The 25,392-nt window shown below is 46.2% G+C and overlaps 1 protein-coding gene across 3 annotated transcripts in view; it reads right to left on the bottom strand.

The window, feature by feature from the left end:
* ZFAT (zinc finger and AT-hook domain containing) overlaps positions 1 to 25,392 on the bottom strand; it is a 1,636,156-nt gene that overhangs the window by 959,655 nt on the left and 651,109 nt on the right. The gene's annotated exons all lie outside the window — the stretch shown is intronic.

Genomic DNA, 25,392 nt, shown 5'->3' on the forward strand with positions numbered 1-25,392 from the left:
GTCGAGTCGACAGACCTGTGTGTCGAAGGTCCCTTCGACACCGGCGTCGAAGACATCGACCTCGACGGAACCTTCGTCGACGGCGTCGACGGAACCTTCGAGGAAGGTTTGGAGGTCATAGTCCTACTCGAGGGTTCGAGACACGCTCGAGAGGTTTCTTTCGCCGGGTACTGGCGTTTTTGACCTTCGGGTCTTTCGACCAGAGCATCGCTCTCGGCAGTCTTCGAGGGGGTCAAGGCCGCTTTCTCGAAGACGCTCATCATATTTTTTCTGAATTCCTCCCATTCAGCCCGGGAACTATGTTTCGTGGGGCAAGGGATTCTTTTTGGCGAAACAGAGGAAGAGGAAGACGGAGAAGGGGATCTTCGACGTCTCCTCTTCGAGTGCTTCGATTTCGAGGAGTGATGAGACCCACTCCGAGACCTGGAGCGCGAATGATGACGAGGAGACGAATGTCTCGACTTCGTCGATGAAGAAGAAGCTTTAAAAGTCTTACCTTTCTCCAGCTTCCCCCTACGCTCCTTCAGGGCCTTAGCTGTCATGGACATACAGTCCTCGCACTCCGAACAATGGTGTTCGGCTCCCAAGCACCACAGACAATTTCTGTGAGGATCGGTCAACGACATCTTTTTCCCACAATCTCAACATTTTTTGAAGCCGGATCGAGGAGTTGTCGGTTCCGACGAGGAAGCCATCGAGTACGGATCGAATAACTCGAGGTAAATAGGATTATTCTGACTAAGAACTGAGCAACGGTATTCCGAGGCACCTAGTAGCGCGGAAAAACGGAACTGAGCAACGGACGCTGCGCGCGGCCTTTATAGGCAGGATGACGTCGAGCGTCGATACGGCGGCTGTCGAAGGACATCGACTCGAGGGACGTCGACGCGCAGCACCCTCTAGAGAAAAAATTTTCCGAGGCCAGCAGAGCTGGAAGGATATATCTAAGATGAGGAATACGTCGGAGGACACAATCCCTTCGAACGGACAATCTACTACCATTTGTGCCATCAAATTATGCAACAGCCTCCATTTGGATATTAGGGAAATAGACTCTATATGCATTTAGTAAGACATTAAAACACTACTGTTCTGATCCAGTACGCCTCCTATTTTTCTGTTTTGCACTAACTTTGATCTCTAATGTTGCTTGAGCACTGAGAAACCTTAGGGGAGTAGTGCCTCGTTACCCGCAAGTGGATGCTGCTGCAGGTTTAGTAATGTGTGTAGAAGACAGTGGTACCAGTTGAATGTGGTGTAGTGATGGTAGAGTGTAAAAGTGAGTGAAAGAAAAGTGAGCAATTGCGAGAAGGGGGGGTGGGGAGTGCAATGTAGTGGGAGTAGCTATGGGGAGGACTCAAAGGACCATTATGATAGTTGGGAGAGGCAAGCAGAGAGAATATGCAAGATCCAGATAGAGGAGTAGACAGGTATATTAAGAGAAAAAGGTGAGAGAAGAGGAGTGTGGGTAGACCGCGAGAGAGGCCATAAGAAGGGTGGTGGAAGTGAGTGGAAAAGAAAAGGGAACAGCTAGAAGGAGAACGGGAAGGGATACGAATGAGAGAAGGAAAGAGGTACAGGTAGAGAAAGGGAGATGAGAAAAATCCCAGATGGGGACAAGAGAAAAATGGAGAGAGTGAGAGAATTAGAGAGACTGGAAGAGAAAACCCTGGTGACATTGGGCTGTCCAACAGACCAGAGGTATCCCTTACAAAGCCCCGGAGGGAGATAGTTAGGGAAGGCCATGGCCTTTAGGTTTTCCCGTCAACATTAGAACGACTTAATAAAAAAGAAACACTTAGATAGTAGTGGTTAACGTGCTTTAGAGCATGTGTAGAAGATTTTAGGGGATTGGTATGCCTGGGCTACGGTGGAGGCAGCAAACGGAGTTCAAAGCTGTAGGGACTCCTCCAGTTTCAACCTTCCCAATCTTCCCAGACCAGTTCTTTAAAACTTTAAAAAAACATCTTAAATCTACTATCTTTGTGGAGTTTTAAAGCCGTCATATGTTACTGTGTAGGGGTGAGAAGTGGTTTGGACACTTCCCTCGGAAAAGTGAGTGGCAATGGGAGCTGGATTTGCATTTCACGTACTCCTTTCTTTTTGAATGGCATTTTAAATTTAATTTACTTTGTTGCTTTTGTTTACCTGTTGATAATGTGTGGCTTAAGTACATTTGCGGCAATGTTTGGCTTCATGGGTTTGTGTCCGAAGGTATGCGACACATCCTTTACATTATGCTGCACATATTGAAAACGTCCGACCTGTGATCAAAACCCCTCGACAGTCATTGCCATTTTGCAATATTTCACCAAATAGTCACACTTTTACTAAAAGAATAGGAAGAACATGCTACTTTATTAAAATGAAATGTGATCAGGTATGGGGCACCACCTGGCCTCAGAGCTCGGTCGCTGAGGGGTTCTGTGCTCTCACTTGATGGGTGAAGTAATCGGTGCCATTGTTTGAAAACCAAATACTAATAATTAGCTTAATTGTAAAGAAGTTCTCCAAAAGTGTAATATCCTTCTTGCACTAACAGAGAAGTAACACAGAAATGGGGCACCCAGCGGTCATGGAGTCATTTGCTAGCCTCCTCCAAAGTTTATGGTTGCTGAGGTCTGGTTCCCTCTGGATATTTGTCCCTTGTAAAGCTGTGAATTTGTACCTTTTAAAATGCCCCTTCTGACTGTGCAGTATGCAAGGTGTAGAGTTTAATGAAAATAAATAAAATCCTATTTGAGCATTTTTACATCTTCAAGGGCATTGATGGTCGTACCTGAAAGGGCAAAGCCCTTACCATTTCAGTTTCATTATGCAGGAAACTGGCAGGATTCAAAGTTATTTACAAAGTTAGAATAGTCATTATAAATCATACTAGAACTAGTGTACTATTACAAGTAAAAATGGCTTCAAATTAACATTTTCACTTTTACACGTGACAGCAAATAAGCAGCATTGCCATTCTGTAAACATATAAGCTGTATATTTCAATTAAACTGAAAAGCATATGTTTGTGCAAAACAACCATTAGTTGGCTGCTAGAAAATCAATACATCTATTAACATACCACTTGGATCAGTGCATGAAAGATACGCTGAGCAACTGTGCTTAGATAAAACAATAGGACATGATACAAACTCCAAAAATAACATTAAATACAAGCATTTTATTTAATATGCAGGCCAAAACCATGGTCTTATTTGTCCAAGTTAATCTGAAAGACAATCATTGTATTGATAAATGTATCTCTGGTCGACGTGATTCGCGTGAGCATTTACCCACAGAGGTCCTTTGCCCATGAACATGGAAAGCATGAAGGTGCAAAGAAAGATTTTGCATCTGTTCCATCAGACATTAGTAATGAAGAATAGAGAAATAATGAATGTTCTTGTCAAGTTAAATGACCTTTGCAAAAAGATGTGTTCTACTGATGACGAAGGCACACACATATGAAACGTATCTAATGCATAACAGAAGTGTTTAAAAAAGGTAAAAAGGCATCCCAACTGACAACTGGAATTTTCACTATAGTTTTATATACGATATATTTAAATGTATGATTTCTGAATAATTTACAGATACTAATGCCATATCAGCGTCTGTAGGTATTGTTGTGGAACACAGAGATGTGTGTTAACAATCAAATTAATCTGCAGAGCAAACACTTGTCTCAGTTATTGTCATTTTTCATTGGTCAACTGCTTCAGCCAGAATGCTCTGTTCTTCTACCATATAACAGGAACCAGCAAATGTTTCTGCAGTGTCAATTTTTGAATTATATTCAAGTTGTGGGGGTTGGATCTTTATTCACAGCATATACCTGGGCGCAGGTTTCCTTAATATGTAGGCAGTTATCGGTAACCCAGAAATCTATTTCATTTTCCAAAGTAAAGTGTAGAGAGTTGCTGATCTGATGCCATCCATAATATTATTTATATAACAATCCTTGCGCGGAGAGGAGCCAAGAGCAGTTTACAGCAGTGTCGGCTGTGAGGCGCTCTAGTCTTTTTCATCTTGGCCCATTTCCTGTTGGAGAGAAGGTAAATCTCTTCAGTTCATGCAGAGCACAGAGAGCGCGAAGAGCAGAGGCGCCAAGAGAAGGTTGCAGCACTTTGCTGCAGGATTGCTGTGGATGAAATGTGGAATGGTTTGGGATCTTTATCTAGCGGCCTGAAAAGGCCCTTTTGACCTGGAAGCTCGGTCCGACACTCAACGAGGGAACAGTAAGCTTTTCCTTGTCATCTAAAAATGTGTGCAAACACTTTGGGAAGTCGTCCCCGAAACAAGCAGAATGACCTCACTAACGCAAAACTGGGCGGCGTTCCAGAATGTACACCGACCACTTCTTCCACATCTTCAATCTAGGCCCACACGGGTTTGCAAGTTTTCGAAAGACTTTCCTGTGCAACCTTTGAATAAAGGAAATTCTCGTGTAGCGTGTCTTGCAACAGCAGTGCATTTGTTATCCGGAACTTCAGAAGTGGGTTTGATCGGCAATGAAACTCTTGCTGAAGCAATAAATGACTACAAAAAATATGAAAATCTTGGTCTACCGCTACAAACAGAATTTCTGAACGGAGAGGCTGATATTAGTTACCACATCTTCTCACTGGTGGTTCCCAGTATAATACTGCCTGAATTCCTCAGGATCTAAAGCCTCTCCGGGCCTGTTGCCTGCGGATTCTCCAAACTCACCCATACCCACAGACAATGCCTACATACCACCTTCTTCAAGAAAGGTCTCCTCTTTCCACATACTTCACCTACCCCAGCTTAATAGTATCCGGAACCAGCCTTTTATACTTTTAACCTTTCATGGACTTCATTATTTAAATAATTCAAAGTAATTAGCAATGGTTTTAAGAGACACACATCTTCACTTTCCAAATTACTGAATTATATAGAGGGTTTTATACCCGCCAGATCGAATCACAGTTGTGATGCAGGAAATGCCTTTTGGAGGGACAGGGCCTCCCAGTTCTTGTCCTACTACTTCTCTGTGTGTGTTTTCTGTATGTTTTCTGCCACTGAGATCTGGCTGGACCTCTGGCAGTGCACCTCTTCCTTTCTGTCAACACCACCACTGGGATACCCTTATGGCATCCATGGTCAGGGGTACACACGTTTCCATAGAGTATGTTTTTGTGTATTTGGGCACATGTGATCACAGAGAAGAGTATGGCCTGATGGCAGCAACATGCTGACCTGAAAGTGGTTCTGAGTGTCCTACATGTTTGGGACACCCAGGCCTTGCCATAGGAATCAATGAATTCCTGAACAAAGGCAAGATGGCCATTGTAGTCTCTTGGTTTTGATTGCCTTTACCCCTTGTTTATCAAAGTCCTGGGAAGACCTGACTCTGTACCCTTCTCCTCGTCAGACTGTTGGGTGGAAGGAACATATATGGCGCTGGGGCTGTCTCTTGCCAGGCTGGCTGTAGCCTTCCCCGGACCAGTGTGTTGTGGGTAACCCTTGGGATGGGAACAGTATGAATGGAATATGAAGTCAACTCACATTCTGCGTTGTGCGCCTGATTTTGGCTGTGTGACAATGCCTGGGTCAGCCCTGACTGAAACTGGAGTGAATGCAGTGTAGTGCTCTGAAAGGCTGGGTGCTTACTCCAATCCACATTCTGTGTTATGGGTGTCTGGTTTTGGGTGAGTGGCCTGAATGCCTGTGAGCCTGATTGGTTGCTGCCTGCATGAATGCACTTGTGTATGATTGGCTGACTGAGCCTGGCTCTGCCCGAGTTAATGGGGAACAAAATGCATAACTAGCTACCACTCACGCATCAATTTGTGTTGAAGCTGAAACCTGAAGCTTGAATCCTGGGTGCAGTCAGAGGAAGGAGTCTGCAGCTGCATTTCTTCAAGGAATCCAAAGATTGCTCAGCTTACTCAAGGACAGAATCAAGAGAGGACCTGGATAAGCGACCTCTTCCCGAGCTACGAGGGACAATTGGACACCTGCTTCTCTTCTTCCGAAGTACCATGGAAGTGTCCTATGTGCCTGCCGTCCAGAGAAGGGGGTCTTTTTGAGTACCGAAAAGGAGTGCTTGGACATCTTGAGCCGAAAAAGTCAAGTTGTGTCACCCAGGATACAGAGGAGTGTTTGTGGCCGCTGTAAACCAGATTGATGTGCATCGCCCAGAAGGGGGGGTACCCTGGCATAGTGCTGCTTGACACCGGGAGATGTGAAAGTTCCATTTCAGTGAACAATCCTTTAAGGGACATTGCTGACATGCCATCTGACAGCTTTATCCCACCAGAGAAGATCCAGAGTTGCTGTGCGCAGAGGAGGTCCTCCGTCGGTGGGTTTCCCAACACTAAAATCCAAAGAAGATGTCCTGAGGGTCCAGACTTGGTTAGAGTCAGCAGTAAAGTCCAGTGGTGGAGTCTAGGTCAGCAGAAGCCTTCCAGAGGTCCGTGCTGTGGCACCAGAGAACCAAAAGTCGGTAAACTGAAAAATCCTGAAACCTGACACCTACTTTCTGCCACTGCACCCGTCGCCACCGAAAGTCATCCTAAGTCTCCCCTTCCTCACCCCTCCGCGGCCTTATCCTCTTCATCAGGCCTTGTCGGGTCCACAGTAGGTTTCAGCTTCGTGGAACATCCACAGTCGGAGTAACGACCCACCAGCGGAGACCAGTGCGAAGACTGAAAGTGCTGCCTTTCCGATACTGCTTGGTTGCTACTTTTCTCTTGACCTCAACATCCCAGTGATCCCTTCTTCCAAAGTGTGTCCATTCTCGTGGGGCGCCGTCGAGTAAAGCCAAGAAACTCCACCACTTTACCTGCCAAGGCACCAAAGGTACTGTGAAAAAGAAGTGCATCTTCCAGCCTTAGGAAGTCTGCAGGGGTCCCAGATTTGTCTTGGATCCTATTCTCCTGTGGCGCCTCTGGTACTTTGGGATAGTGAAACCTACAAAAAGAAAAGCAGAGCATTATTCAACTTATTTGGACTGACGGTAATATACAAGATCAAGTACAACCTAACTTTCCCCCTTCAGGTTGTCCAGCAGGGGGATCCTCACACAGTATTACTATTTGCATCTACAGACAGCAAACTGCCTATGTTCTGAAACAAATCTGCCTTTATTCCTTGCTCTATGAAGTTACACCTTGCTTAGGATTCTCATGCTTTTTAAAAGATGTGAGCAGCTGGTGCATTTATAATGAATCAAAGTATAGTGTGGTACCACATAGTGTATATATATTGTTGCCAGTATTAAGATATTGTTGCCAAAATACAACTTGTATTATTTATATGTGGATAGTTATCTGAACATTATTTTATATGAAGAAGCTGTGTTATCACCCAACATAGTGTAATGGATCAGACGGGATTTAGAAAATACATGCAAACTTCAGTCAAGGGTTTTTAAAAAGCTTTCATGAGATGATGAAAGGGAACAAATAGAAATCAATTAACATAGCCTCAATTGATCTATGGCATTTGATTTGGTGAATAGAGAAAAGTTATGGTTAAAGTTAGAAGAATGGGGACTGCCGCCATGCCTATCTACTCTCATCATTGAACTGGATTCAAACTTCAACATCCAAGTAAGGTGGGGTGCCCAGGGAAGACTTACAAAACATATCTCTGCACCCCTGTCTCAACCCAGATGTTGTATTTTGGCTCCTGTCTCTTCAATTTGTATGTGCCCGATTTGGAGGACGATTTTTTGTTGTTAGATTGCGCTGCTGTAGATCTTGGGAGGGTTCAGAAATGTGCAGCAGACAACTTGGTAAAGGTGTTTCACAGGTAGCCATTTTATTAACTCAAAGGGATTTGATAAAGGCCTCAGTATGCCTAACCCAACGAGGAATTTTTCTACCTATCAAATAAACTAAAGGAAGACAGTAACAAAAGGAATCTGTCCCACACACCTATACATACATCAAACTCATAAACGGAATGTATGGAAATTCGAATCTAACAAAATTAATAGTTCATTTCAACATAAACATATATCCTCGTAACCTGGGTCGGCTCCCCTTTCCTAGATTCAAAGCAGGATTTTCACTCAAAAGTTCAAATAAGCAAGTTCCCCTTTGTAACCAAGTGTGGATCATAAAGTTCTTCTTGCTCCAAAAGTCTTTTCCTTGGACTTCAACCAACAGTTCAGTTAGACAACAAGTCTTTATCTCTCAACCTTTAGCAAAAGTTCAACGCAACTTCTTCTTGAGAAACAAAACACTTTTACAATTCTTCTATATCAACAGAAAGGATTTATCAGGGTGATTCCACAACAATCCATGAAACAATGTAGTACTTCAATGATTTCTTCCTGGTCCACTAACCTACCAGGACTAGCACTAAAAGATCCCTGCCGTGGTCTACTCGATTGCCAGAACTAAAAGCTCCTAACACTACTACAAGTGCTCTGTGGTGGGTTTTTTAACCTTTTAGAAAACAGTTTAACTTTCAAGAACATAACAATTCACAACAACTTCTGGGAAAACATGTGACACATTGGTGCTGTTTGTTACACTGTTGTATTTGCCACATGAAATGCAGGTTACACTTCTCTCCTCCTTGATACTTTCTATCAGGAGAGCGCCCCTCCTGCCACTCTTGTTTTCCCACTTTTACTTCAGATAACTGCTGGCAATGCTTCTTTAGGACTTCTTTGGCAATGCTTGTTGATGTCTTGTTCAACTATTGCCTCTTCGTCACTCTGGCAACAATGGCTACAATCCCTCTGTAACAATGCCCTCCTGTTTAGCCAATATGTTGTACATGCTTTTTGAAGTATTGCCCCTTTTTATATTTAGCCTGCTTTAGTATTGCCCCCTTTTTGTCTTGCTAATAACATTGGCTTAGATAGTAACGAATATAACCTTTCCTTTCTTGTCTGTGTGAAGTTGTGCTTATACCAATGTGACTTCCTTCTATTGGTCCAGCTTTCAAAGGTGCTTTCAGTGGCCAGCGGTCGATCACGGAGCGTACCAGGATTTCCTGTCAATGGTAAAATCACTGGTGTCTGCAAATCCATCTGCTGGATCCGCCGACGTGCCTCGTTCTGCTTCTTCTGCTGCCTTTGATACAATAGACTGCTTTGGGAAATGAACTTCCCTTACTCCCAGCGCACTCCGGTACTCGCCAGCTGCCGGGACACAGTGCGCAATTTGGAGAGCCTCTCTCTCCAGGGAGAAAGCTTGCTACCAAGCCACTTCCTGCTGCGCAGCCTCTGCATTCAAGGCTATCGGCTTCAGAGACCCGCTCAGGACGGACACCCGCATTAACAATAGCAGCGACTCCGTGTCTCCCTTCTTCCTTTCCTGTAACTGTTGCTGGCGACTTCTACAACTCCTCCTTGCCATTCTAATGACTGCACCTGAGGGGGCTTTATATATTCAAAGGTTCTGCTCAGGTGTGGGCCATTAGAACCGCTAGACTGCACTTTGCAGTTTAGTGCCTCTAGCCCCTCTTCCTCGTCCCAGTTCTTAGGGCATTGTGGGTCTTGAAGTCCCCAATGGACCTATTAGCTTTTTCTACACAACTAGAAACCTCAACTTCATTGAATTTACAATGTTTAGTAAATAAATCCCTAGGGAAGGGTTTTAGGTAGTTCAATGGTTGATTCAGACTCAAGGAACAATTATATTCATCAGTAGTCAGAGTATTAATGTTCCGATTCCCACAGATATTATTTCTCTGGTAATTATCAGAGGTAACATCAATGTGGGTAGTTTTACAAATGCAAGTCTTACTCTGACAACAAGCCATTATTCATTCTGGCATTATAGAAATCTCCCTTTCTGAAGAAGATAAATGCTGTGTCTCTCCTAACAGAATCCTTCCGTCCACTTGGGGTTCTTCTCCTGCCAGATCATCCACCCAGCTAATACCATCCCCAGAGTTAGGATCAGGTAACCGCTGCCTTCCCCTGGCCACCTGGGAGGAGACTTTAGGCAGGGATTTTGTGAGGATTATGCAGGATTCATCACAGACTTCTGCATATCTTTGCAGATTTTGCAGGGGAAAATGGTTTGAAAGTTAACCCAATCTAAATTAAGATATTGCAATGTGGTGCATGGAATCAAAGGAAAAAACAGTATTGTCAATATGTACTGAATGGGAATATCTTAGAAAAGGCTGACGGCAGAACATATCTGGTGATATCTTAGAAAAGGTTGACAGCACAATATATCTGGGATTTCGCATTTGGACTAAACCGAAAAAGAAAATAGCATAGGACTACTTTAAAAAAAATCGTTCTTTTAGCGGGTCAAATGTTGAGGTTGTAGCTGAAGTATTACATTTTATGAAGGTAAAGCTGTGCCTAAGATTATCTATGGGACAGAAGTCAGGCAGGTCGAAGTGAGTGAGGCATTAGACGCATGCAAATCTCTAATTTGGCATAGAGTGCTTAGATTATCGTTAGCAGTGATAAGGTATGAGTTGGGCTTGAAATCACCGGTTGCAAGGAGGAAATGGCTATCCTTATCCTTTAATAGTAACATTTTACTGCCTTCTGCAGGCTCTCTTTTTAAGACTATTCCCAAGGCGAGTTCGGCACGCAGTGAGCTTTCGATAAACACGTTTTTAGGCTTTTGTGAATCGTGGTTATCCAACATCAGTTGTATCACAACCTGATTGAGAATCATTTGAGGGTCAAATTAACACTGTATAGGCATGATTGGATAACTACAATCAAAACCATGCACTCTTAATCGTCGCTTATTCATCTTAGTTCTGAACATAAGCAACTGGGTACAATGGCTTCTTACCTCCATATCTTTCCTGATAGTCTTTCACACTATCAATGTGTGTGCTTTAGCTTTAACATTGTTAAAACCAACTCTACACTTTTACGCTGGAAACTGATTACCTGTGATGAAGCAAATTATAGATTTTGTAATGATTTTAACATTGTTGATACGCTAAAACAGGTTATTTTACAATGGCCCGCTCTTTTAGTGCAGCAAAATATTTATTTTAGAAATTTGTCATGTGATCCAGTTTTTGGTAATTTCGATAGTGTATGGAGTAGATTGCTCCTGGGTTATCCTAGGTCTATAGCATTAGCGATGGTGGGCCTCCTGAGATATCTTTTATTTTGTAAATTTATTTTCATTGATTTTAACTGAGGCATAAATATCAACAGCACTGTTCAAGCAGTGTACATCATCATCATCATGTAATAACATATCACAATCGCCTCCCCAACTTCCCCTCCTTCCTTCACCTTCCCTCGCACCGAACTCCCTTTCCCCAAATTTGCCTCCCGCACTGTTCTAGCAACTCGCTGATCTTGCATGGCTTAGAACACCTCATACTACACTTCGGGCTTATCCGTCCCTATTTCCTCTGCGACTCCCTCCGCAAACAGTGTTTGAACCCGCACCTCCCATTCCACCATGCTCCCCACATCTTCCCCCTGGCTGCCGCCTAACACTCTCCTCCATGCCCCAGTTTCCGCCATCGCCCATCGTTTCAGGTCCCGTACCAGACCTTGACCCCAGAGCTTCTGGGGGATTTCCATGCCATCGCTTTTCTACATTTGGCCAATATACATGCTGAGTCCTTCATTTTATGAACATGTTTCATGCCCTTGGGGCGTTTAAAGTGGCTCAGTAGACATGTGCCCGGGGAGAGCACATCCAGTTTCAACCCTCATATGTGTAGCCTGCTAGCCACACCCTGTCAGTATAGGCTCACCACAGGGCATGCCCAGAACATATACAACATCCCAGCTTCCATCCCCTTACACCTCGGGCACCCTTGTGCCTCCGTACCTGGGAACTTTGAGATCCTACGCAGCGTCATATATGCTCTGTGCGTAACCGGCAATTGCATAAGCTGCAATCGTGCATTACGTGATACACACTTATGGTACCCCAATACCTGTACCCATTGTGCATCTGTGACCGCAAACACAAATCTTCTTCCCATTTACTCCTTGCAGCTAAGGGAGAGGGAGACCGGTTAGACAACAACAGATCATATATCGGTGATATCATGTGCCGCCCCCTCCACTATGTCATATAAGACGTCCGCTACCGAATGATTCTCCATCAATTCACTATATGTTGGCCATCTCTCCATAACCTCCCCTTTATTGCGCCATGTAGCAAATATTGGCCTATCTGCATGCCTGTGCATCCTGCAAGCTCTAAGAAGTGTATGAAAGACGTATCTTGCAGCAGGTCCCCTACTGTGGCCACCCCACAGGTTGCCCACTACTTGCGTATTCCCACAATGCTCCGTGCTGGAGATGCTACCACGGAAACCGAATGCATCTGTGCAATGACTGGATCTGTAAGACCCATTGCTGCCAGGGCCCTATCCCATATTTTCACCCCAGTGACACCATATGCGACCATCTGCCTCGTCAAGGCTACTTGAGCCACACTAGGTCCTTCAAGTAATAACACATCCCTCTGGGTTGCAGCATCAATGTGTCCGGGGTCGGGTCATCCGCCAGCCAATCTACCACATATTGCAACTGTCCTGCTATATAATATAAATCAAACTGCGGGACCCTAACGCTATTCTAGCACAGGAATCCTCTACAAATACAATCTAAAGTTTTTTTTAAAACATCTCGTTATGTAGAACGTGACATTTACAAAGAAATGTAGTAGTCTAGGAAGCACCACCATTTTCAGGAGGGCTGCCCTTCCCATAAAAGAGGCAGTCTGGCCCAGAACTTCATAGAACACCCAACGCCCTCTAGGGCCTTCATCATATTATTTGTATGCTCCTCCACTGGGTCGTGATAAACATTGACCCCAAAATATCTAAATGTAGGCATTTTAACACGCCTAGATCTGTCCTATGCAGTCACGCTAAAGGGAAACACGGCCAACTTGGCCAATGCCAACTGTAATCCCCGACAGTTCCGCAAAGAGAGCCATAGTTTCTAGTAACACCCGATTATCTTCAGGGTTTTGAACATAAAGCAGCGGCTCATTTGCATACAAGAAAATGAATGCCTAGTCCCGTCTATTTTGATGCCTGCTTCAATATACTTTGTCCTGAGGTACTGAGCAATAGGTTCATGGCCAGAACGTAAAGCACTGGTGACAATGGGCAACCCTGTCTCGTCCCCTTCTCCAATTCCCAAGCTGCTGATATATGTATACCCGCTCGGACCCATGCTACCGGCCTAGTGTACACTAGCTGCACCCACTTGATGTATGCCTGACCAAAACCAAACCTACACTGAGTTGCATAGAGCCAGTCCCACTTCACTGAATCAAATGCTTTAATCCTGTCTAGTGTGGCTATAGCGCACAGTGTCCCCCATGAGGCTGTACTATCTATTACATGGTGCAGTCACCTAAGATTCCAGGCCATGTTGCGGCCCGGTAAATAACCTGCTTGGTCCGGCCGTACCAGGCCGTGCATCACTTTTTTCAACCTATTTACCAGTATGGAACTAAGTATCTTGCTATCCTGGTTGAGCATCGAGAGGGGCCTATATGAGCTACACTCCTCCAGGGGCACATGGGGTTTAACAAGGGTACAATGATGGATTCTCTCAGGCTAAGTAGGAGGACCCCCGCCTCATAGGAATCATAGAATGTACTTAGCAAATGAGTGGCCAATTTTTGGGCATATTCTTTATAAAATTCACTGGGTAGCCCATCTGATCTCGGTGTCTTCCCCGTCGGCAGGGTTGCAATTGTACTGTGCCTGTCTTCCAGGGAGACAGATTCTTCTAGGCCGCCTCTCGCTTCCTGGCTCAACACCGGTAGCACTCTCATATCCAGCACCTCCTACAGGTGCGCCCCTCAGGTCCTGCGTCCCCCCTCGTGAAGGTCTTGGTAAAATTCTAGAAATGCATGGTTGACGCCCTCCTGGGTATGGCACAGGCGCCTACGCATTTAGTGTATATCGAGTGTATGGGGCTCCGTTTCGCCTCATTTTTATATAGTCATGCCAACAAGCAGCCGGGTGTATCCCCTTCCCTGTGTTGCATCTCGGTGTATTTAGCGAAGCTATGTTTGCCCAGCCTCTCCCAGCAATCCATACATTTCTGTTTTAGTTCTATAATCTCTGCTTCCGTGACCAGTTCTTTTTTTATTTATTTATTTTACATTTGTATAGCGCTCAAAACAGCCCCTAGGAATCGTGGCACTGTTACTTGCAATTAACTTGGTTACAGAAAGGAGGATTTTTAAGAAATACATTACACACAGTAGGATAGCACAACATTTCATTATTCATTAGCAGGCGTGGGTCTTGGTTTTGCTGTGGTGTGGGCAGTGATTAAGAGAAGAGCAGTGTTTTTACAGCTTTTCTGAATGCCAGGTGTTCGATTTCATGTCCCCCAGACTGCTCCAATTTGCGCACCTTCTCCTCTGCAGCGGCCAACGCCCTACTGATACTTGCCCAGGCACTGCTTGACCCTGCAATAGCTGCTCCTCTGACCACCATCTTCAGTGCTTCCCAGAAAGTTCCTGCGCTAGGTATGCTGCATGTATTATGCAAAACATACTCAGAGATGCTGTCCATAATGCACTCTCGAAATGGAGCATCTCTCAGCGACTCACTTCTAAGCCGCCACATAGGTATTGGAGCTCTGGGAGGCACACATCGTCATTGTAGGCTGAATAGGGTGTGTTCTGATAGGAATCAACCTTTGTAATGAGCGCGCGTAATGAGAGGTGCTAGATCAGATCGCGTCCTACGAAGAAATAATCTATTCTCGTATGCACTGCATGTGGTGCCGAGTAGTGTCTAGTGTCCGGGTGTGGCAAATGAGTACAGGAGCCTCTGTAGTACCTTGGCTGGCGGAGCTGGTTTAGCACATTTGGTATCTGATCTGTCCAGTAGTGGGTTTAACGTGCAACTGAAGCCACCCACCCATATCATATTACTGTCCCTGTAAGGGCCCAGCCTGGGGTATAGAGATTAAAAGAGCAAGGCCGCCCCATGATTAGAGGCATATGTGTTGAATAAACACGTGTCCACACTCAAGGAGGCCCTGTGCCTACACCATTCTGCACTCATCTGTTTTCAGGTGGGTAAACTTAAAGGGTAATGAGGGTGCTATCCATATCAGGACTTCCCTAGCATACGCAGAGTATGTGGAACCAAACACCCGCCCCCTCCATTTATTAGCCAGCAATACCAATTTTTCAGCCATGAGGTGTGTTTCTTGCAACATCGCTATGTCCACTTTGCATCTCCTGAGGTACGAGCAAAATGATAAGTTACTCACTGTAGTGACTAACGTAGTCTCCTTTCCTCTCTACTGCATGGGCGTCCCTTCCAAGGGACGGGAGAGACAACCTTTTTCACAAGAAAAAACCTTCTGCCCTAAATTTAGAGGCATGCTGGGGTGCGCCCCTGGAGCATGCGTTGCCCTGACTCCGCCCTCCGGCGTCACACCTCAGTCCCCATAGATGCTTCGACAATAGATTTAACATTGACTAATGACACCCGTTTTATTAGGGGGGAGGTTGATGGGACGTATGGAGGAAAGCGGACTAAGGACTAAGTAGGTTAGTCACTATGGTGAGTAACTTCTAATTACTCTTAGGTCCCGTCCCCTTTACTCCATACTGCATGGGCGATTACAACTGAGTGTAACCCCGGGAGGGTGGGGGGGGGACCATTCTTAAGCAAACAGGTCCTAAGAACCACCTGTCCGAAGGCCGCATCTGATCTAGAGCTGGCATGCAAACAGTAGTGCTTGCAGAAAGCCGAAGCGGGGGCCTATGTTGCTGCCCCCGTGTTTATGACCTGCCAGGGGACATGTCGCTGGAAAGCGATGGCTGTTGCCTTGGCTCTGACTGCGTGGGCGTGCATATTGGCCGGTAATGCGTTATGCTGTCCCTCGTAAGCTTCCTTGATGGCGGAGACATCCAACGGGCTATGGAGGCCGGACAACCCGGTCTTGATCCGCCGAAGGTGACAAAAAGAGCGTCCGACTTGCGGAAGCCCTTGCTCCTGTCCAAGTTGAATTTCAGAGCACGTCTGACCTCAAGGCAGTGCAGAACTCTCTGCGCCTCATCTTTGGGCTCAGCAAATATCAAATGCAGCACAATTTCTTTGTTCAGATGGAATGCGGAAGGCACCTTAAGTAGGAATGCTGGTTGCGTCCATAGGACTGCCTTGTCCTTGTAGAACGTAGTGTATGTGTCACACACGCCTGACAATACTGCCACTCCTGCCCGTGCTCACCAGCCCAAAATTCTAGAATCAATATAGCTCGCCCCGCTCCCTCTGTCCCATCTCATTTCCCCTTCACATCTCGGCACTCACGTGGGCCCCCTGATGACTCGCGTGTACTTGCACGCTTCAGCCGCAACAGAACGCTCTCCAGGTTGCGTCCTTTCTTGCATTGGCAGCTTCCTTGGCGCCTAGGTTATCGGCGGAACGCTACTATGCTTCCGCGTCGCGTGACCAGCGCTGTAGACTCAGGTGACCCGGAAAACCAATCACGTGATGCGGCAGCACGTCATGTGACGGGAAGTAATGCCAGAACAGCGAGTATTTAAAAGCGGCTTTCCGTGGACACGTTGCTTCACAGCTGTTCTTTTCTTTGCAACCTGTTTGGCGTTATGTGTTCCTCGGCCTGTTTACTTGGACTTCGCTTGTATTATCTTGCTGGATTTGTTACTTTGGATCACCCTGTGCATCGAACTTGGACTGTTCATTGGACTGCAAAACGGATTTCCCTTTTTGCATCTGGCCTTCCTTGGAACTTCTTTCTTCAAGCCTCACAGGATCAAATCACGTTCTTGTCATCAGGTGGTGCTCACGCCATTTTTGGGACTACAGTCTATCTGCCCACGTGAGTCCCGGACCCCGACCTAATAGGTTCATTACCTTTCTCCTGATCCCTCTGGTAAGACCTTTTCGCATTATTTGGTACTGTCATTTACTGTCATTTGCTTGGTACTTAATCAGTATTTTCTTGCAGCGGATTGGGGTCCCAGAGGTTCGCGGTTCCGGAGTTGACCATCTCCACCTGTGGCCTCAACGGTCGCACAGGGAGTGACTGAGTTCTCTCTGTGTGGCATTTGGGGACAGAGGACTCTTCTGCCTACACGACATTCAAGTCTGAACAGTATGGCTATAAAGCGACCAGCACCTGGATTTTGCTGATTCTGCGAGCCGAGGTGAGGTTGACTAACAAGGCCGTCTTAATGGTGACCAGTTTGATGTCCTCGGTCGCCATTGGTTCAAATGGTTTGTGCACTAGGACACCCAAAACTATGTTGAGGTCCCACACGGGGTGCAGCCTCTTGATGGGCGTGTAGAGCCTGGCAAGTCCCGTCAAATGTTTCTTTTTTTTTTTAACAACTTTAATTACCTTTGCACACAGGTTATGCACTTACATTTGTAACACTCATTTTGCAAACATACAATATATACAGGTTAGTTTTCTACTGTGCTCGGATTATCAAGGTCGGCTAACTCTGCCAGATATTTTTGTACCGTGACCATACATTCCTGGGTTTAGAGGGGGCATCACTGAGTCTATGTATAGTTCTTCGGTATCGTTAGTCCACATCATATCCCTGTTGCAGTCTTCCTTCGTTGGCGGTTGTACATTTTTCCATCTCATTAATATGGCCCTTTAGCTAATAATAGGCTTAGATTTAGCAGTTCACACCATGTCGGATCCATTTTCCCCAGTGCCCCCAACATACATATCCGCGGTGTCCATTCCACCGGTTGGTCTGCCATCTTATCTAGAGCCCCGCAGACCTCCGACCAGTAGTGTCTCAGTTTTATACAGTCCCACAACATATGGAATATATTAGCATTTTCAGAGTTACATCTCGGGCAGGTGCCAGAGAGAGTAGGGTATAGGCGCTTCAGTTTTAATGGTGTATAATGTGTCCTATTAACTATTTTGTAGTGGATCAGTTTGAATCTGGAATTGCATGAGATCAGTCTGGTTAGTGCACAAATCTGGGACCATTCTTGGTCTTCTATTGGTTGCCCCAGATCGCGCTCCCACCTGCCTCTAGCCGTATGAGTTTCTCCCGGGCGTGTTTGTATTAAAGCCTTATAAAGAGCGGAGGCCGTAATTTTCTGAGTCCCACCTGTGTATATGTATCCTAGTCCCATGTTTATTTCAGGTTCATTCGGAAATGATGGGTATATCTGCTGTGTGATGGCTACTACCCTATTATATTGTTGTTTATGTGCGTTTGTGTTACCCACAGTGTCTTGAATCTCCTCCCATTGAAGAAAGCGTTTTCCCCGGAACAACTGTCCCCATTGTGTGATGCCTCTAGCACTCCAATGTGTCACTAATTTGCTCTCCATGGAGAAGGGTGTATGAGGGTCGCATCATATTGGCATACTCGGATGATATAATTTACTGACACCAAATATGTCAGCGATTTTTGACCATGCCGTGATAGTGACCGTAGATGGGTTTATAGTGTTGTACTGTTTAGGGGTAGGCCTGGTTATCCTTTGTAAAGCTAACGTCGCCTCCTGTTCTCCCGAGGAGGGGGGGTGGGGGGCCAGGATTGAGAAAGCGAGTGGCCCAGTAAGCTGCATTCTGTGCCTGTGCTGCTATGTAGTACAATTCCATGTCGGGAGCCATCAGCCCACCCCTAGGATACGTGTCAGTCAGTACCCTCCAGCTCAGTCTAGAATGTCCGCCCCGTGTTAGGCAGAAACCTGTGCAGTTCCCTTAGGGACCACTGCAAAAAGTTTAAGAATACAGGTGTTGGCAGTAAACCCAATTGGTAGCAGTCTGTACATCCAGATTTACCTGGTAGCTGTGGCTGAGCAGTCAGACTTCTCTCAAGAAGAGTTAGGCAGTATATAGAGTATACACATTAGGTACAAAAAGACAGTAGCACAAGCAAACACTGACCAGAGCTTTGGTATAAAAGTATATATTTATTTCTTTAAATGCACACTTGCAAAAATACACTGGCACTAATATGTCAAGCAAGTTCAAACACAGTCACTAGAAATATATACACCTCCCTGATTAATTATTCGACAAGTCTTAGCAAAAGAACACCACTTATTATCAACACAAAGGTGAGCGCTTAACCAAGATGGCACTCCAATAATAATTTAAAAAGGGAGGGAAAAGGCAGAAATAGTAAAACACACAATACCAACACTTTTTAACAGAACCACAGCAAGTCAAGAAAGGCAGAGTCTACTGTAGAGCAAAAAGTTCATAGGCCAGGCCCACTCTTGGAGAGAGCAAGGCGGAATGCGCCCAAGATCACACAGTTGAAGTACACTTTTAAAAGATAGTTCAAAAAGGCATTGGATCAGTTCAGAAAAGTTAGTTAACAGGTCCCAGGTCACCCCAGGATAGAGAGTCAAGGATTTACGGGACACTTTGAACAGTCTGTTGCAAGAGAGACCAAGCGGGACACAGTACCTGAAATGGTGAGAAAGCTCCAGCGGGGGCAGTTGTTCCTGGCAGCGGGTACAAGTCGGTGCTTCGTCCAGGGGAAGAGAAGATCCCGACGTGGAGGAAAGCTGGAGGTCGCTGCACTGCCAGGGATGAAACCAGCCGCGGAGTTTCCCGGTTAAAAGGTACTACCCTTTTATTCGCGGTAGTGGTGAAGCGTGGCTATCCGGCTGCCAGGGTGCTTGGCACGGGCGATTCGACCATGAGATGATCCATGAAGGCGAAAAGAGGGTGAACTGGTTAACCCCACCAGCTCAAAGGAAGAAGATCTTCTCTGTCGTTGGGAAGTGGTGAGGCGGTTCAGCAGAGCTCCACCGGTGGTGTCGTCGTTGCAGGTCGGCTCAGCTTCTCCCTCTTCGGATTCTTTAGGTCCTGTGGCGACTTCTGAAGTTCCAGTCCCCAAAGCCCTGCTTTTATGCAGAAAACCCTCATTCATCAGTCCTAGCTGTCACTCAAACATGCTAAGTGGTGAGCAGGGCGGCTCACCACTGGGCCAATCACACAAGAGTGCGACTTGAGTTGCCGAGGCAACTCAGTCCAGGGTGCCTATTCCCCCCTCCCACACACCTTGTAGACCCAAACAGAGTGGCACCACTTTTGGAGGCTTCTGAGCAGAAGCCCGCCAAAAGTGGAACAAAGGGCTCGACTTGGGTCGGAGTTACAGAGGTGAACACAAACGCCATTTTAAATCAGAGTCCTGGCAAAAAGACCCAACCGGGGAATAAATATTAAATAAATAACCCTGCGGTATCTTTAACATTGCACCAAAAAAGTGGTGTGTTTAAAATGGATGGGAAAATCCCATAGGAAATATTCCGGGGGAATATTTTGCGTGGTAACCACGGCCACCATCCAGAAACTCGACGAGGGGGGACTGCACAGTGCCCCCTTGAAAAACAGACCCAGGTGCAATCTAATTACCCCTACAAGTACTTCCACAATATGATGGTTTGTACTGGTTCTGTTCAAAATTTAAGACTAGTAAAGTCAATGGTGACTTTACATGCCCTGGGAGACAGTCAGTCCCAGAGTATGGAGTCTATGTTTGGGGGTCAATTTGACACCCCTGTGTTACTGCACTGAGGGTGCTGTGTAACACACCTACCAAAAACACATGAAGCCCTATGGAGTAAAAGACCCCATAGCCCATAAAACACATTACAAAGTCAAAGGACATTCTCAAATCATGCCTAAGAGTGGGAGAAAAAGTTTCTCACTCTTAGCAGAAGAAAAAAATAAACTCCAAAAATCCAGCAAAGCTGCTGGGTGACTCACTAGGTTTGGGAAATTAGCCTATACAGAGAATTCTCCCTAACACCCCAAAGAAACTCTATGCAGGCGCTATTGATTTTGGAGAACAAAGTGCGACCAGGCCATACTGGCACCGTACTAACTGGATAAAAAAGCTTTGGCAATACTATCATTTTGATCAGTGCTATCCTCCCCATGAATGATATGAGCAGGGCGTTCCAGCGCTTCATCCTGGCACACAATGCTTCTGCCAGTACACTGTAGTTCAATGTGCGGGATAATTGGGAAGATCTGGCAACATCAGCGCCCAATGTGCACTGGGCTCCATATAAGACCATGTAGGTTTTGGGGCTGCGTGGTGTTGTCTGTGAGAGGGAATATCTCCGATTTATTGAGGGTAAGGCGTAGTCCTGAATATTCACCAAACTTTTCCACTTCAGTAAGCACCCTACCCAGTGTGCAGTCCGGATTCTTTAAATATAATAGAATATCTTCCGCGTACAGTGATATAATATGTGGCATGCCCGCAGACCATATCCCGAATGTGCTGTATCGTGACCCGAGAATGTATGCAAGAGGTTCTATAACTAGGGCGAAGAGTAGTGGGGACAAGGGGCAGCCCTGCCTGGTGTCACCTAGTAGTTCTAATATGTCTGTAAGGGACCCATTAATTCTAATCTTCGCATAAGGTAGTGTGTATAGTATTTGAATCCATTTTATGAATATTGGGCCAAACCCGTAGTTCTGTAGTACCCCGAATAGGAAGGGCCAAGAGACTGTGTCGAATGCTTTCCGCATGTCAAGGAAGACCGCTATTCCTTGCGTCTCGGGGGGGGTATCGTGGCTATGATTTGGTGACATCGCCTTATATTCGTTGCTGTGGACCTGCCTGTTATAAACCCCGCCTGGTCCTCATGCACCATATATGGCATCAATGGTGTAAACCTGGTTGCTATTATTTTCGCTAGGATATTGGCATCGGTGTATATTAAAGAGAGTGGTCGGTACGACCCACATTCCTCAGGAGGCTTCCCCGATTTCAGTAGGAGTGTAATTATTGCTTCCCTGGTAGTTTCGGGGAGTTCACCTGTGTCTAGTGCCTCCATCCAGACGGCATGTAACCTGGGTGCCAGTTCGCTACTGAATTCCTTATAGAATTCAGCCCCCAGCCCGTCTGTGCCCGGCGCTTTCCCGTTGGGGAGTGCTTTTATTGCTTCAGTTATTTTGGCTACAGTGATGGGTTCCTCCAGTGATTCCCTAGTTGCATCCGCTAAAAGAGTCGTCGGTCTCTGGGAGAGGTAATGCTCCATCTCGGCATCTGTGACGGAGCACTGAGCGGAGTATAGATCTTTATAGAATGCTTAGAACGTCTCCTTCAGTTTGATCTGATCTGTAGAGACTGTGCCATCCGGCATTCGCATGCAGGGTATAGTTGTGGGGCCTCTTTCTTCACGCACCGTTCTTGCCAGTAACTTCCCCGGGCGTTCCCCTTCCCCATATCTGCGTGCTGCAGCAGGTCTGTCAAAGTATCTGACATCTTAATCAGCAGCCTCAATATATTCATCTAGTTTGGTCTTTATTTCTGAGCTAAATTGGGGTGACGGGGAGGATGTATCCTGGGATTGCAGTGATGCTATTTGTGTTTCCAACCTGGTTAACTTAGCCCTAATGTCTGAGGATTCCGCCCTCTGTGGATATTGACTGACCTCTGACGCAGACTTTAAATGCCTGCCATAGTATAGATTGACTAGAGACCGAGTGTTCATTGATGTCGAAGTACTCTTGTATGTATTTCTCCATCAAATTTTTATAAACCAGGTCTTTCAAGACTGCAGGTTTAAATCTCCATGGTGGTCTATTGTTGACCGTATCGGGGATTCGCAGTGTCAGCTGTATCGGTGTGGTCCGAATAAGTCCTAGGGTGTATGTAGGAATTTGTAACCCATGCCATGCTATCTGCGTCTATTAGCCATAAATCTATTCTGGAATGCATGTCGTGGACCGTGGAGTAATATGTGTATTCCCTCCCGGTGGGAATTAACGTTCTCCAGGCGTTCTTTACGTGTAGGTCTGCCATATGTGCAAGTATTGCCTGTGCTGCTTTGGTTAGTGTCCTAGTTTGTGTTGTTGTGCGCTTAAGTTGTACATCAAGAATTGTATTAAAATCTCCACCGCACAGACCCCGGGCCGTAGGGTATATCGCTAGTTTTCCAAATACTGAGGAGTAGAAGTCTGGATGGTCAACATTCGGACCGTATACGTTAAGGAAGACTATTTCCTTATCATAGAGATTGCCATGAAGCAAGACATATCTCCCCTCAGGGTCGCAATCAGCTTTAAAACATGCAAAAGGTAACGTTTTATGTATCAATATTGCAGCCCCTCTCGCCCGGCTGGAGTATGTCGTGAAGTATTGATGGGCCCCCCAGTTTGGCATCAATTGTTCACCTTGTCGGGGTCCTGCATGGGTCTTCTGCAGGAAGATTATTTTAGCGGCTTGTCTATTGAGGTGACATAGTTTTGAGTGACATGTCCAGTTCTCGCTTGTTGCTCTCACTCACCATAAAGACTTTGGGTCAATGTTTTCATTTGTAACTGGAAACATACATTTTTGATATCCCAGATGTGAACCTCGTCGCTATTCCTTCTTACTTCTAGAATGTGGTGGCAATGTTCAGACTACAGAATTAGATAGAACGCTTCTCATTTTAGGTTTGTCCATTATTAGGGGGAATATGTGTTTCTATAAAGTTTGCTGCCTCCTCGGGGAATGTGAAGAAATATGGCTTATTTTGATGTTGGATTTTGAGGCTGGCGGGGTAGAGTATTGCATATTGTACTTGCCGTTCGCACAGCATTTTCTTGACTCCTGTGAAAAGCTTCCTTTCCTGTTGCACTGCCAGAGTGAAATCCGGGAAGGTGCGTACAGAGTTTGCTTCCCACTTTAGCTCCTGTTTCTCTCTAGCATTTTTTAGGATCAGGTCCCTATCCCTGTAGTTTATCAGGCGTGCTATGATGGGCCTCGGGTATGCTCCTGTTTTCGCCTTCAGAGCCAATGATCTGTGTGCCCTCTCCACAAGGAACATCGGCGACCATCCCGGGTCTCCCAACAGTGTACGCAAAAGGTCCTCCACCGCCATCTCCATTGGTCCCTTTATGGCCCCCTCCGGGACACCAATTATGCAGATATTGTTTCTTCGAGACCTTGCTTCCAAATCTTCACATTCGGATTTCACTGTCCCAAGTTTGATAGAAATTGTGGACACTGTATTCTTCAGGGCCTCCAGATTGTCTTCTGTTCCTGATATCCTTGTTTCTGCCTCGGTCATGCGAGAAGTTGTCTTGTCGAGTTGTGTTTTAATGTTTGCGACACTTGCCGTGATCCCATCCAGTTTGTCTGTGAGTGCTGCAAAGCCCTGTTGCATCGCCTGAAAAACAGCCTGGGGATACATCATGGCCTCTGGGGGGTTTTGCTTTTCCTGTACGGGCATTTCCTCGTCTCTCTCGGGTTCAGTTTCTTTTTGCATCGCGGTCGTGTATTTATCGATAGTCCCTCTCCCTTTATTCGGGCCAAAGGTCTTGGTCATCGTCCCTGGTCTGGGTGATATATTAGAAGGGGGTGTTCCAGACTTACACCCACCAATTATATTGTGTTCGTAGTATACCACGGGCCAGGTAGTGGAGCGCAACAAATCAGAAGCGCGATATCTGGTCCGTCGTGAATTCCGTGATGTATTATTAGCCTGGCGCAATCCTGAGTGGTGGCCACGGAGGAGCAATGCAAGAGTCGGGCCCCCCTGGTTGTCAGCGCAATGTCTTGATCAAGATGCACTCCATACACTGTGCTGATTTGGGTGAAACTGTGTTGTTTCGGAGCTTTGCCTCGCTGCGGGCCCAGCCATGGGTACCTGTGCTATTTCCTGGGGGGAGGGGGTCGTGATAGTTCTGCCATGGTTTGCTTTACTCCCCGTTGTTCCAATTGCTAAGGGGTGATTGCGCGGAGGATCGTTTGCTTCCACCACACGTCTGAAGGGATAGCACTTTACTGTTCAATTGTCCTGTTCCCCCCCATGTCCCGTGGCGATGATGCCTATTGTCTGCCAATGCTTTATTGGTTGCCTCCGATATTTTTTGGGCTTGTTTTTATATAGTAGCGTGGGATTTCCATCCTTTTAGCGAGCGCGACCGAGTTCTGCATCTGCTCCCAAGTGGCAAATATTCCAGGGGGTGGAGGCTTAAATGTTTGCTGTCCAGGCGGTGGCGGGGGGGGCCCTCCCGTGGACCGACCAGGGATCGGCTATAAACCCTGCCACACACCCGCCCTTCTATGCGGTTGAACAAAGTCTCATGCAGCTGCAGGGCGCGCAGAGGGTGAGGACTCGCGCAAAGGGAGCGGGCACGGCCTACCTTCTCTGCCACAGCCCGATTGGGGGCGGGCCGCCTCTCTCGCGAGACCCGCAATGATGGTGGTGGAGGGGGTCAGCAGGTGCTCTACGATTTCCGGAGCACCCGCTACTCTCCCTCGCTGGATGGGCAAATCGGCTTCCGGCGGTCACGTCTCGCACTGCCTCGGAGATCCTCTGGGTTCGTATCCCAGAAATTGCTTTACCAATCGCTCCCAAATTTCATATGGGGAATCAGATGATGTTGTCACACGTTCTCCGGCAAAATCGTGTGGAACCGAAGCTGGCAAGTTGTCTTTTTTGGCTTTGTGGACCGAGGTACAGCCGGAGCTTACACGGGAACCACCATTTCCTCACATGCGCAACAGC

Source organism: Ambystoma mexicanum, chromosome 5q (genome assembly GCF_040938575.1).
Source record: "Ambystoma mexicanum isolate Mex_15411 chromosome 5q, UKY_AmexF1_1, whole genome shotgun sequence".
NCBI classification, from domain to species: domain Eukaryota; kingdom Metazoa; phylum Chordata; class Amphibia; order Caudata; family Ambystomatidae; genus Ambystoma; species Ambystoma mexicanum.